Source organism: Equus caballus, chromosome 6 (genome assembly GCF_041296265.1).
Source record: "Equus caballus isolate H_3958 breed thoroughbred chromosome 6, TB-T2T, whole genome shotgun sequence".
Taxonomy (NCBI): Eukaryota; Metazoa; Chordata; class Mammalia; order Perissodactyla; family Equidae; genus Equus; species Equus caballus.
The window spans coordinates 53,880,612-53,893,504 of record NC_091689.1 but is presented as its reverse complement, the minus strand read 5'-3'; the positions used below and the strand labels follow the sequence as shown (position 1 = coordinate 53,893,504).

General features: G+C 39.2%; 1 long non-coding RNA gene across 1 annotated transcript; it reads left to right on the top strand.

Moving 5' to 3' along the window:
* Positions 1 to 992: 992 nt before the first annotated feature.
* LOC111773927 (uncharacterized) lies at positions 993 to 12,565 on the top strand. The gene is made up of 3 exons (XR_002808649.2): positions 993 to 1,322; positions 5,703 to 5,750; positions 12,231 to 12,565. It is a non-coding gene; the product is annotated as an uncharacterized lncRNA (long non-coding RNA).
* Positions 12,566 to 12,893: the final 328 nt, after the last annotated feature.

The window sequence follows — 12,893 nt, the reverse complement described above, 5'->3', positions numbered from 1 at the left end:
TAGTGTCTGTGGGTCCCCTGGTAAGTGTAAACCGTTATCCTCATCATTGTACATCCATTCCTTTATTTATCTTCACAATGACCCCAGAAGTTAAAGCCCCATTTTCCCTGTTTTCCAGGTGAGTAACCCGAACCTCTCAGAGACTGAGGAAGCTGCCTCAAGTAACAGCTGGTAAGTGACAGTGCAGGACTTCTGACTCCAAGCCCAGGCATCTGTCACACACCATGGTTGCCATAAAGAGAGCCTGTCCTCCTTGGAAATACAGAGCACCGTGCCCTGAAATAGACTCGAAGTATTTTCAGAATAGCACGTCAAGAAGAGCACACGCACGATAAACCCTGAGCTTGTGTGTCCTGGTCTGTTTCGTGGAAAAGAATGGTTCAAGAAGGAAAGGTTCCTAAAGGGGGTAACCATTAAAACCTAGTTTGAAAGAACAGAGAGCTATAGATTGGCAGGCAAGAGAGAATAAATTTGGAATAAGCATCTTCTCTTGAGGTTACTTAGACATTCCTACTGTCGTGGAAAGAATTTTCCACCGTGTCTCCCAGAGTGAGAGGAATCCGGCTGAAACGTGGCAGGGTGGATTCAGGTTAAATAGCACAAAAAATATTTCTGGTGATGAGGTGGTTAAATACCAAACTATTTCCCTAAAGGAAGTGGTGAAATGTAGATTTTCTTTTCCCTCGGATGACTTTAGCTTACTCCTGTTGGAAACGGGAGATGGAATACATGAGCTCCGGAAACCTCGTCTGAAAATGGCAATTCTGTGGCTATAAGATAACTTTATTATGCTCACGTAAAAAGAGCTCAGGGCAACCCATATAACAACAGACTATTACTCAACCCCGGACCCTCCCAGAGAGCCACAGCGAAGGGTTTTCTCACCTTTCCTCCCTGTTCCCATATCCAACAAGCATGAACCAGAAAGGGCCTGAGTCACCAGGTCATGTGACTGAAAGTGCACACGGGGCCTCTCCACACTTGGCACGGCCAGATGAAACCCAAATCGCCGTGCCCTGCAAGCTAAGAGCACCAAGCAGTTGCAGGTTTGTCTCAGGAAACATCCCGGGGCTGCCGTCCAGCCATTCAAGCTTTTGAGAAACTTCTTACTTAGAAATGATTCATTCCGAGGCACAATGGCCTGGCCATAAGACGGGTTCAGTTGGCCACGTTGTTCACATTGGGGGTCTGCTGGACACTGCAGCTCCAGGATTGCTGAGGGGAGGCCTCAGCGCCACTCCCTGCTGTAGACGCCAATCACTGTTCTCCACAGAAGAGGATGTTTGCAATGGCTCCTCCCCTGCTCTCTGGCTGCTGTTCAGGTATGTGTTAGTCAGTCAGTCAGTCAGTCAGTCAGTTGATTAGTTGGATGTTAGTTGGTTAATTGATTAGTTTGGATAGTTAGTTTTGCAAATAGCACAAGGGCACAACCCACCTCCAAGAACATGATGTTGTTTCACGGGCTCGTTAAAGATTTCATAGCCCCTGTGGGAAATCAGAAAAGGCCCTGAACAGGAAGCCCACATGAAGAAACTTTTCTCCTCCTGCTCTAATGATTTCCATTTTCCTAAGAATCCTGGACTCAAAGACTATTCAAGTTAGTCAGACCTTAGGAATCATCATCTAGCGCGACTTCATCGTTTTCCAGGAAAGGAAGCCCAAGCCCAGAGAGATGGAGCGATTCGCCCAGGGTCACACATCTGGTCCGTGCCCTTCACCTAGGAGTGGACCAGCACACATCCAAGGTGAAGGAGGAGGAAATAGGCCGTTTCCCTCTTGTATTTCCAGTGATGGGGTTTGCCTAAGATTGACAAGTATAGATTCAGACGTTTCTCCCTCCTATCAATGTCCCAAGAACCTCCATCATCACCAAACTCACATGTAAATTGCCTGTTCTGCTGCTTCTAGGAACTCACTAAGCCTTTTATTTCCATGAGACAACTTTAAATTTATAGGCACCATCAGTTCCCTCTAGCAGAAATGAGAATGGCTTCCCGACCCACAGAAGGAAAGGGGTGCCCGCAGCAAGCTCAGGCTGGGTGGCAAACACCCACCCAGGTCTATCATCCACCTTTTCTTGTTCTTTCCGTTCTTGCCTCCCAATTCCCAGAACCCACCTCCTCACCTGGAAAGTAGATCAGTCAGGTGTAGACAATGTGGGTGTTTGAAAGAGCCAGGTTTTTCAAATCAAAAGGCCTAGCTGCATATTAGCTGCATGGCCTTACTCAAGACATTTAACGATTGGCATCTTTAAATTGAGTATGATAATGCCAAGGTCCCATGAGAATGCAATGAGATCATATTTTGGGAAAGCCCTTTTGAAACTATGGAGAGGAAATCTAAGGGATTTTCATTACTGCCTCCAAGGCGCCCTATGCCTGACCATGCGTTAGAGTTCACAGCCCAGAGGAAGGGTGTTGGCAGCTGGGCTGGGCCAGAGGCAGGGCTGGAGATGGGAAACGTGTTCTCCTCCACCTGTGTACACAGGAAAGCGCCCTTCCCACAGTCCTCAGAGGGAGCACGGCAGGGGCACGTGTGGTGCGGCTGGGGCCAGCTGTGAGCACCATCCCAGAATGCACTGTGGCTGCTACTCCCTGTCAGCCCTTGAAGCTGCTTTTTTTTTTTTTCTGTTTTTAGTTCTCATGGCTTCTGGGGCATTTTAAAGAGGCTGTGTCACTACTGGTCTGGCAAACAGGCAGCTTGCTCTAGGGCAAGAACACTTTTTTTCTCAGCCTGAGTTTGTGCAAGTGGAGAATATTGGGGATGTGGATGCCTAGTCCCAATTGCTCCACATCCTTCAAGCACTCAGCTTTCCCCTCCCACTCCAGTATCTTCAGCAGTCTTTTTTTTTTTTTTTTTTGAGGAAGATTAGCCCTAAGCTAACAACTGCCACCAATCCTCCTCTTTTTCGCTGAGGAAGACTGACCCTGAGCTAACATCCGTGCCCATCTTCCTCTACTTTATATGTGGGACGCCTGCCACAGCATGGCTTGACAAGCAGTGCGTAGGTCCACACTTGGGATCCGAACCAGCAAATCCCAGGCCACTGAAGCAGAACATTCGAACTTAACCACTGTGCCACCTGGCAGGCCCCTCAGCGGTCTTTTTTTTTAATTAATTTTTTGTTGAGGTAACACTGGTTTATAACACTATAAATTTCAAGTATACATCGTTATATTTCAACTTCTGTGTAGACTACATCATGTTCACCACCAAAAGTCTAGTTGCCGTCTGTCGCTGTACACATGTGCCCCTTTACTCCCTTCGACCTCCCCTCCTCCCTACTTCCCCTCTGGTAACCACCGATCTATTCTCTGTGTCTATGTGTTTGTTTGTTGTTGTTTTTGTTTTATCTTCCACAAATGAGTGAAATCATAGGGTATTTGGCTTACTCCGTCTGACTTGTTTCCCTTAGCATAATACCCTCAAGGTCCATCCATGTTGTCACAAATGGCAAGATTTCATCTTTTCAATGGCTAAGTAGTATTCCATCTATACATACACCACATCTTCTTTATCTGTTCATCTGCTGAGGGGCACTTAGGTTGCTTCCAGCTCTTGGCTATTGGGAATAATGCTACAATGAACATAGAGATGCATGTATCTTTTTGCACTAGTGTTTTTGTGTTTTTTGGATAAATGCTCAGAAGCTGGATCATATGGTATTTCTATTTTTAATATTTTGAGGAACATCCATATTGTTTTCCATAGTGGCTGCACCAGTTTATATTCCCACTAGCAGCGTATGAGTGTTTCCTTTTCTCCACATCCTCTCTAACACTCATTATTTCCTGTCTTTTCAATAATAGTCATTCTGATGGGCTTGAGGTGATATCTCATTGTGGTCTTGATTGGCATTGCCCTAATAATTAGTGATGTTGAACATCTTTTTATGTGCCCGTTGGCCATCTGTATATATTCTTTAGAAAAATGTCTGTTCATATCCTTTGAACATTTTTTAATTGGATTTTTTGTTGTTGTTGAATTGTACAAGCTCTTTACATATTTTGGATGTTAATCCCTTATTGGATATATGATTTGCAATTATCTTCTACTTGCACAAATTGGTAGATTGTCTTTTCATTTTATGAGGTTTCCTTTGCTGTGCAGAAGCTTTTTAGTTTGATGTAGTCCCATTTGTTTATTTTTCCTTTTGTTTCTCTTGCCTGAGGAGAGATGATATTCAAAAAGATATTGCTAAGACCGATGTCAAAGAGCTTACGGCCTGTGTTTTCTTCTAGGAGTTTAATGGTTTCACCTCTTACATTCAAGTCTTTAATCGATTTTGAGTTAATTTTTGTGAATGGTGTAAGATAATAGTCTACTTTCATTCTTTTGCATGTGGCTGTCCAGTTTCCCAACATCGTTTACTGAAGAGACTTTCCTTTCTCCATTGTACGTTCTTGGATCCTTTATCAAAATTAGCTGTCCATAGATATGTGGGTTTATTTCTGGGTGCTCAATTCTGTTCCCTTGATCTGCGTGTCTCTTTTTCTGCCAGTATCATGCTGTTTTGATTACTGTAGCTGTTTAGCATATTTTGAAATAAGGGAATGTGAGACCTCCAGTTTTGTGCTTTTTTCTCAAGATTTCTTTGGTTATATAGGATCTTTTGTTGTTGTCTTCAGCAGTCTTGACAAGAAATGATAATCTCCTATCTGACTAAGATTGATGCCTTGTCCTCTTTCTCCACCTCAAAGACTTTGTTCCTTCCAGAAGGAGCATCCTCTTTTACTCAAGTTAGCTACACCACCTGCTTCATCACTTCTTCCTGAACTGTCTTCCCTCCATAAGCATGGCTGACCCCATCCCACAGCCCCTTCAGTTTCTCCTCTCCCCAGACTTTTTCTCCTCTGTCTGTGGGCACATTGAGATTTCTAGTAAGGTGAGGCATGTTCCTTGATGTTTCTTCCACTATTTACAATCCTATTTGCATTTTCTTTCCATTGCCACACTTTTTAAATCAGTGATCTGGACAAGTAGTCTCTTTCTGAAATCAGTATTTTTGCCTCACCTCATGCTCTGTAGAAGCTTTACTCCCAAAGGTCACCAAGGAATTGTCAAAAGGTCAATGACTAATTTTTGGTCCTCATTCTTCCTGTGTAATATTGATGTTCCACTCAATGGGATTCTGTCCTCCTGTGGCTCCTGTGGCAGCACACAACCCTCATGTTTCTGCTCTCTGCCTGCTCCCATGTCCCCTTTGTCAACGCCTCTTCCTTTTACTGCCTCCTTACCATGGACGTTTGTCAAGATTCAGTTCCCTGGGGCTCTGCTATTCTGTGTGTTCTCTTTCCCTTGTTAATTTCACCCACTCTCTGGGATGGATGTTTGCTTCATTCTGAAAATGTGTCCAACATCTGTATCTACATATAAGACTATTTTTACCCAAAAATGCCTATTCGATGTTGTCTTCCTTGGGGCTTTCATAGTGATTTGATATCTAAAATTAAATTCATCATCTTTCTGGCTTCTGCATTTTTGTTAATATTATAACTTCTCTCTTAATTAATCACTTAGGGGCTAAACTTGAAAACCATTCCTAATTCCTCCACCTCTCTCATTCCTCTATTTAATCACCAAGTCAAGTCAGTTCTTCTTAAAAACTTTTGCAACCTCCTTTCCTTCTTGCCCATTGTATTCTTACTGACTTCATCCTTCCTAATTCAAGTAATTCATTCTTTTATTCATTCATTTAACAGATATGTCTGGAATGCCTATTCTGCACCAGGCTTTGTGCTAGGAACTAGGTAAGTAAAAATAGACACAGACTGCTCCCTAGTCCAGCAATGATATTTATAAGCTGGTGGAAGAAGCTAATGTTCCTCAAGAAAATATTAATGAATATATAGTACCTACAAATTGAAATGAATATTCTGAAAGACAAGGACACAATTAAGGCTTGAGACATGATGTGTGAGTAGAAGTTGACTAGAAAAGTGGACATGGCTTGTGGCGAGAAGGAAGAAAGTTACTTACTGATGGAATAATTTATTCAAAGACCATTTGGTCAGAAAGAACACAGTAACTTCAAGAAACTGAGAGAGGTCAGTGAGGCTGGAGCTGAGACAGCCAGGGACAAAAATGAGGCTAGAGAAAAGGGAGGGGAAAGACCATGTCAGGCGTGGTCAACCAGGGTAAGTTCTTTGGTTGGACTCCATCCTAAGATTGATGCAGAGTCTTTATTATTACTCACTTTAACTACAGCAATGGCGTCCTGCCTGAGATTCTGACTTTTCCTACTTCAATCTGTGCTGCGTGTCATGATAAGAGTGTTCATTAGATAATCCTCCAACCTATCTAGATTTATTTCTCAAGACCAGCTTACACAACTAGTACATTACAACCAACTGGTCTACCCTTTGATCTCCAGGCTATTTAGTGCTTTCCTGACTCTGTGCCTTTGCTCACCTCCTCCACCCCTGCTTCAATTATCATCTACTGCTCCTCTCTACCTCATGCCTACGCACCATTGAGGGGATCATTTAAATCCATTCTTTTCTGGAAACCATTAATATCCTGGCCACCTTAACTTAAAATGCTCTTGACAACCATGACATATGCCACTTACATATCACAAAAGCCTGGACTTTAGAGCTAGAAAGTCTTGGTTTGAATCCTGGTTTTGAGCTAATCACTTAATTCTAGAAGCCTCAGACATCTAATCTATAAAATGGATAAAAATTATTGTACTTATTAAATCAGAATACACTTCTAAAGTATCTAAAAGTGTACTTAGCACATAGACAATGCTGAATACTTGTTATTCATGTTCCCGCCTTCAGCTTCTCGTACTTTTCTAAGGAAATGTTAGGCTTTTTGAAGAAAGGGACTATCTGTTTTACAAAACTACCCCTATTGGCAGAGGATAGGATTATCTATAGAAAATCTACATAGAAAATTAATATCAATAAAATTAATAAAAGCATCAGCAGTTATTAGAAACAAAATCAATATATAGAAATCAATAGAATATGTATATACAATGAAGTACTATTCAACCTTAGAAGGTAATCAAGTACGGATACATGCCGCAACAGAGATAAACCTTAAAACATGTGCTAAGTGAAAGAAGACAGTCACAAAGACCACATATTATGTTATTCCACTCATATGAAAGTCCAGAATGGGGAAATCTATAGCGACAGAAAGCAGATTAGTGGTTGCTTGGGGCTGGAGGAGGGGGGGGATGGGAGAACAGGAGGTTAGCTGAAAGACAGCGAGTTTCTTCTTGAGATAATGAAAATATTCTAAAAGGGACTGTGGTGATGGTTGCGTATATCTTTGAATACATTAAAAAGCATTAAATTGTATACTTTAAATGGATAAATTGTGTGATATGTGAATTACATCTCAATAAAGCTGTTAAAAAGTCAACAGATGTCTCTAAATAAGTACTAATCAATTAGAAAACTTTATGGAAAAATCTCATTCACAAAATCAACAAAATCTGTAAGACACCTATAAAACTAATAAATATTGTATAAAATCTTTGTTAAGAAAAGTACTGTATTGAAGTACATAAAAAAAGACCTGAATGAACGGAGAAATAAAACATGTCCGTGAATGGAAGACTCAATATTGAAAAGACATCAATTCTCCCTAAACAAATCTATAAAAGAACTATGATTCCATTCAAATATTTATTTAATACTAAAATTCACATGTAAGGGAAAAGGGCTAAAATATCCAAGACATCCCTGAAGTAGATAAATAAAGTGAGAGGCAAGGCTTGCCCTCCCAGGGATCAAGACTCATTATAAAGAAGATTTGTTGAGAGAGGCCAGCCCAGTGGCACAGCGGTTAAGTGCGCACTTTCCACTTCAGCAGCCCAGGCTTCGCTGGTTTGGATCCTGGGTCAGGACATGGCACCACTTGGAAAGCTGTGCTGTGGTAGGCATTCCATTTATAAAGTAGAGGAAGATGGGTGCAATGTAGCTCAGGACCAGTCTCCCTCAGCAAAAAGAGGAGGATTGGCAGCAGATGTTAGCTCAGGGCTAATCTTCCTCAAAAAAAAAAAAAGAAGATTTATTGACAGAGTGTGTTAGCAAAGGATGGACAAATAAGCCAACAGAACAGAATAGAGAGTTCAGAAACAGACTCTCATACAAATTCAAACTTGGTATATGAGTGAAATGACCTTAAAAAGTCAATGGAGGGGTCAGCCCTGTGGCATAGTGGTTAAGTTCGGCACACTCCGCTTCGGCAGCCTGGGTTCGTGGGTTCAGATCCCAGGTGAGGACCTACACTACTTGTCAGCCATGCTGTGGTGGCAGCCCACAGATAAAGTGGAGGAAGATTGGCACAGATGTTAGCTCAGAGCTAATCTTTCTCAGCAAATAAAGAAATAAATACATAAATGGAGATTTTTTTTAAGAAAAGATGGGATATTTAATAAATGATCCTGATACAACTGATTCCCCACAAAATTGTATCTCCCCCTCCCACCAACCAGAAATAAATTCCAAATGGATTAAAGCATAAATCTGAAAAGAAAGCCTCATACCTTTTAGAGGAAAAACGGGAGAATATCTCCATGGTCTCACAGTAGAGATTCTCCTTTTTTTTTTTGAGGAAGATTGGCCCTGAGCTAACATCTGTTGCCAGACTTCCTCCTTTTTTTTCTCCCCAAAGCCCCAGTACATAGGTATATATCCTAGTTGTAAGTCATTCTAGTCCTTCTATGTGGGATGCCTCCACAGCATGGCTTGATGAGTGGTGTGTAGGTCCATGCCTAGGATCAGAACTGGTGAACCCCAGGCTGCCAAAGCAGAGTGCATGAACTTAATCACTCAGCCACAGGGCCGGCCCTGAGATTTTCTTAAACAAGACAAAAAAGTAGTAACTTTATATGAGAAAAATGAATTAATTTGATTAAATTGGATTTTCTAAAATTCTTTACTATAAAAGTGAAGCATAAAGACAGGTCACAGACTGAGAGATGAAATTTTCATTGCATATAATCAAAAAAGGATTAATGTCCAGAGAACAGGAAATGCTTACACAATTCAACATGACAGAACAAACAACCCAACAGAAAAATGGTCAAAGGATACAAATAGGAAATATACAGAAAGAGAAATCCAAATGGCCAACATCTTTATGAAAAGATGTTCAACCTCACTAGAATCAAGAAAATGGAAGTTTGAAAAAAAATTAAAGCTTGTCAATACCAAATTGTTTCATGGATGCAGAGAAATAGGAATTCTTACAACTGCTGGTGAGAATGTAAATCGGTACAGCCCACTATGGATGAAAATATGGCACAATGTAGTAAAATTAAGGACATGCATCTCTAGGACCAGGGAATTCTCCTTAGAGGAACCTTCAAAAAACTATAGCACAAATGCATGCAGAGGCTTGTTTTATTTATTCGTTTATTTATTTTTTTGAGGAAGATCAGCCCTGAGCTAACATCTGGTACCAAGCATCCTCTTTTTTTTTTTTTTTTTTTGCTGAGGAAGACTGGCCCTGAGCTAACATCCATGCCCATCTTCCTCTACTTTATACGTGGGACACCTGCCACAGCATGGCTTGCCAAGTGGTGCCATGTCCACACCCGGGATCTGAACCAGCGAACCCCAGGACCACGAACGAGAATGTGCGCACTTAACCACTGTGCCACCGGGCCAGCCCCAGGAGGCTTGTTTTAAATTTCTTTTGCATTATCTGTAATAGTAAAAAAAAAAAAGTCTAAACAGAAGAATGAATAGTTACGATTAAATATCTATAGAAGTTAGTGTATTAACATGGATAAATCCCAAAAAATTCATTTGAGCAAGAAAAAAAGAAACCACCTCTTGAATGACACATCACACCGTTTATACACATTTTTAGAACTTGAAAAACAAAACTCTGTATAATTTATGGACACAAAAATGTGTAGTAAATATAAGAACATGCACAGAAATGACAATGAGAAGCATAAAGAAAAGGCTCCTGGAACAGGCGGAGGGTGACAACTTGGGTGGAGTCCCACGGGGGATTCAATTGTTTCTGTAAGGCTTTGCCAAATATGGCAAAATTTAAGATTTTAAAACTAGTGGTGACCATAAAGAATTCTTATAAATATTCTCTGTTCATTGCTATATGTTTGAAATCTTCAATAATAATAAAAAGTAAAAACCTAGGTTTTTACAAATGTACTAGACAAAAGGTTAATATCTTTAATATATCAAACTTCTTGGAAATAGGTAAAGTACAAAAACATCCACCCTAGATAAATGAAAAAAATAACATGAACAGAGAACTTCCGAATAATAAAATATAAATAGTTAAGAAACATCTTAAACCCACTATCAAAGAAATTCAAATAAAAAGTAAATAGGTATCATTTTCACATATTAGATTAACAAAAATATTTTTCTTGGTATTACTCATTGTTGGCAAAGCTATGATTCCGTGAACACTCAAAAGTATAAATTACAACTAACATTTGGAAAAACTATTCCAGAGTTTGGATAAAAATGTCTATAATTTTCTACCTTGTGGTTACATTTCTAGGTATCTATCAGAAAAAAAAAAAAAAACAGGAATGTAATAAAAATTTAGGTTCAGAGAAGTTATTTTTTTCATTGTTTATAATAGCAAAATAATTAACCAACATAAACAATCCAAATTAAGGAAATGATTCAATAAATTACAGATTATGGTTTACCCGTAAGATGGACCATTATGTAGTCATTCACTTACGATGGTGTTTGTTAAGAACTCTTAAAGCTATTGGGAAACAACTGTGCTGTAGTGTCAAGTGGATATAGGGTATAGACCCGTATGACAGTGTTCCCCCAGCTATGTAAATATACACGGGGTCCTCATTATCCGCATATTCATTATCTGAGTCTCCGTAGTTGCAAGATTTAATGAAATGAGGAGAAGGCGTTTAGAGAGCCCGCCCAAATCACATGCAAAGCCACTAACAAATAAGGATCTGGAAAGTTAGATCAATAAAAAATTGAAGAGAAAGTGAAGAAGAATGGTAACAAGACATTCCATGCAAAAGAGAGTAATTTGACTGTTAAAGTATTATGAGAGGCCATTGAGGAAATTGATGAACTCTTCAAACATTTTTGCAATATTGGCTTCTTTATGATTGTGTTACAAAATAATCAAATGTGAAGTGAAAAATGTAGCATTAAGCTAGCTTTCATTTTCTCTGGAAAAATTATCCCACGATCCCCTCCCCCACCATTTTATTTATTAATATTTTCTTCTAAGAATTGATGTATAATTCCAAGTATAACCTAAATTTTATTTTAAGGGTTTATAATAAAGCTATTTGTACAATTTTTACTACATTTTCAAGGTAAAAATCATAATTAATCTTTTTAAGTACTTTTTATAAAATTTTGATTTCTATTTTAATTGATTAACTTCAGATGATTCTAGGTTAACAAAGAATTCCTGATTATCTTGTGTAGAAAATAAAGAGTAGAACAGCACTGTCCAGTAGAAATATAATGTGACCCATTTGTGTAATTTAGGTGAAATTAATTTTAATAATATATTGTATTTAACACTATTGTTCAAAATATAATAATTTCAACATGTAATCAATATAAAAATAATTAACGTAATTTTTTTTACTAAATCTTCAAAATCCAGTGTGTATTTGACACAGCACATCTCAATTTGAGCTTGCCACATTTCAAGTATTCTATAGCTCAGGTCTAGAAGAAAATGTACCAAAATGTTTTTCAAAATGCACACAAAATGGTTGTGCATGAATGGAGGGATTAGACGTGAAATATCACTTCCATAATTTAAAACTTTTTAAACTTTCCATATTTTTAGCTTTCTTTTTTCATTTATGAAGAGTAACATTTTTCTCTCTCTCTCTCACTTATGGCTTAAGTATTTAAATAATACATTTTTTCCCTATTTCTCTTTGTGTCCTTTGCTAGTTGCATTTCATTTCCTGCTTTGGCTTTTCTGGTTTTCTCAGCAAATTGTTTCCATTTTTTTTCCATCCTTTTCACTGGTAGCCTGGCGAACTTCCACCTCTGAGATCATTTTCAAGCAACGCTTGGCCCTGCCAAGTTAATTGCTTTCTCCCCTTCCCTGCTTTCTCATGGATCAAGATTGTTTTTCCTTATGTTATTAAAACCGTATTGTTTTCTTATGAAACAAGCAGTTCTCTTGGACTTCTTTGTCTTTTAAAAACCCTTCCCAGGGGACACTTTCAGTTCTTGGAATCCAGTTAATTGATTTTCATTCCTCTTCTCCTACAGGTTTTCTCCCATCCGTCTTTCAGAATCATACGTTTTATAATGTAGAAATGTATGGTCACTTTCAATCAGGTTGCTAAATTTAAATTTTCGAATACGTATTCCCTGAAAGTGATTATCACATCAAGGGCTGTGTTTTTCAATCTGGTGATTTGATTTCTCCACCACCTGCCAGAAAGGGCCGTTTCTCCTAAGGGAGCTTCAGAACTTCCTCCGCATCGCTTCCACGCTGTCTCCTTCAAAGAAGATAAACACAGAAAATGTTGGGCTGCACTGCAGCATTCTGTATTGAAAAACTTCGGTTAAGTTGTTCAAAGAAAACTGTGGAGCTTGGTCAAGAGCTTGGTATCATTTTCTTGAGGCTAATTGCTAAATATCACTTTTCTGATGTCCTTGAAGTCCCTGAATCAGCTGAGAAAAGAATTGTCAGTATTCGTATGACCTAAATAATTTTGAAATCTGCCCTGGATATTAGGCCACTGGTACTTATTACTGTAAGAAACTACACACTCAGAAAGTGGAAGAGTTCATTTAAATAATGGAGTTGAAAATAAAGTGAAAAAAGTAATAGAGGTGGGGAGGGAGGTACTCAGGTAGCAGTTTAGTGAATACTAACGGCTGACCAAAGGGACTCACGCCCAAATTTACAGATGCTGAAATCTAACT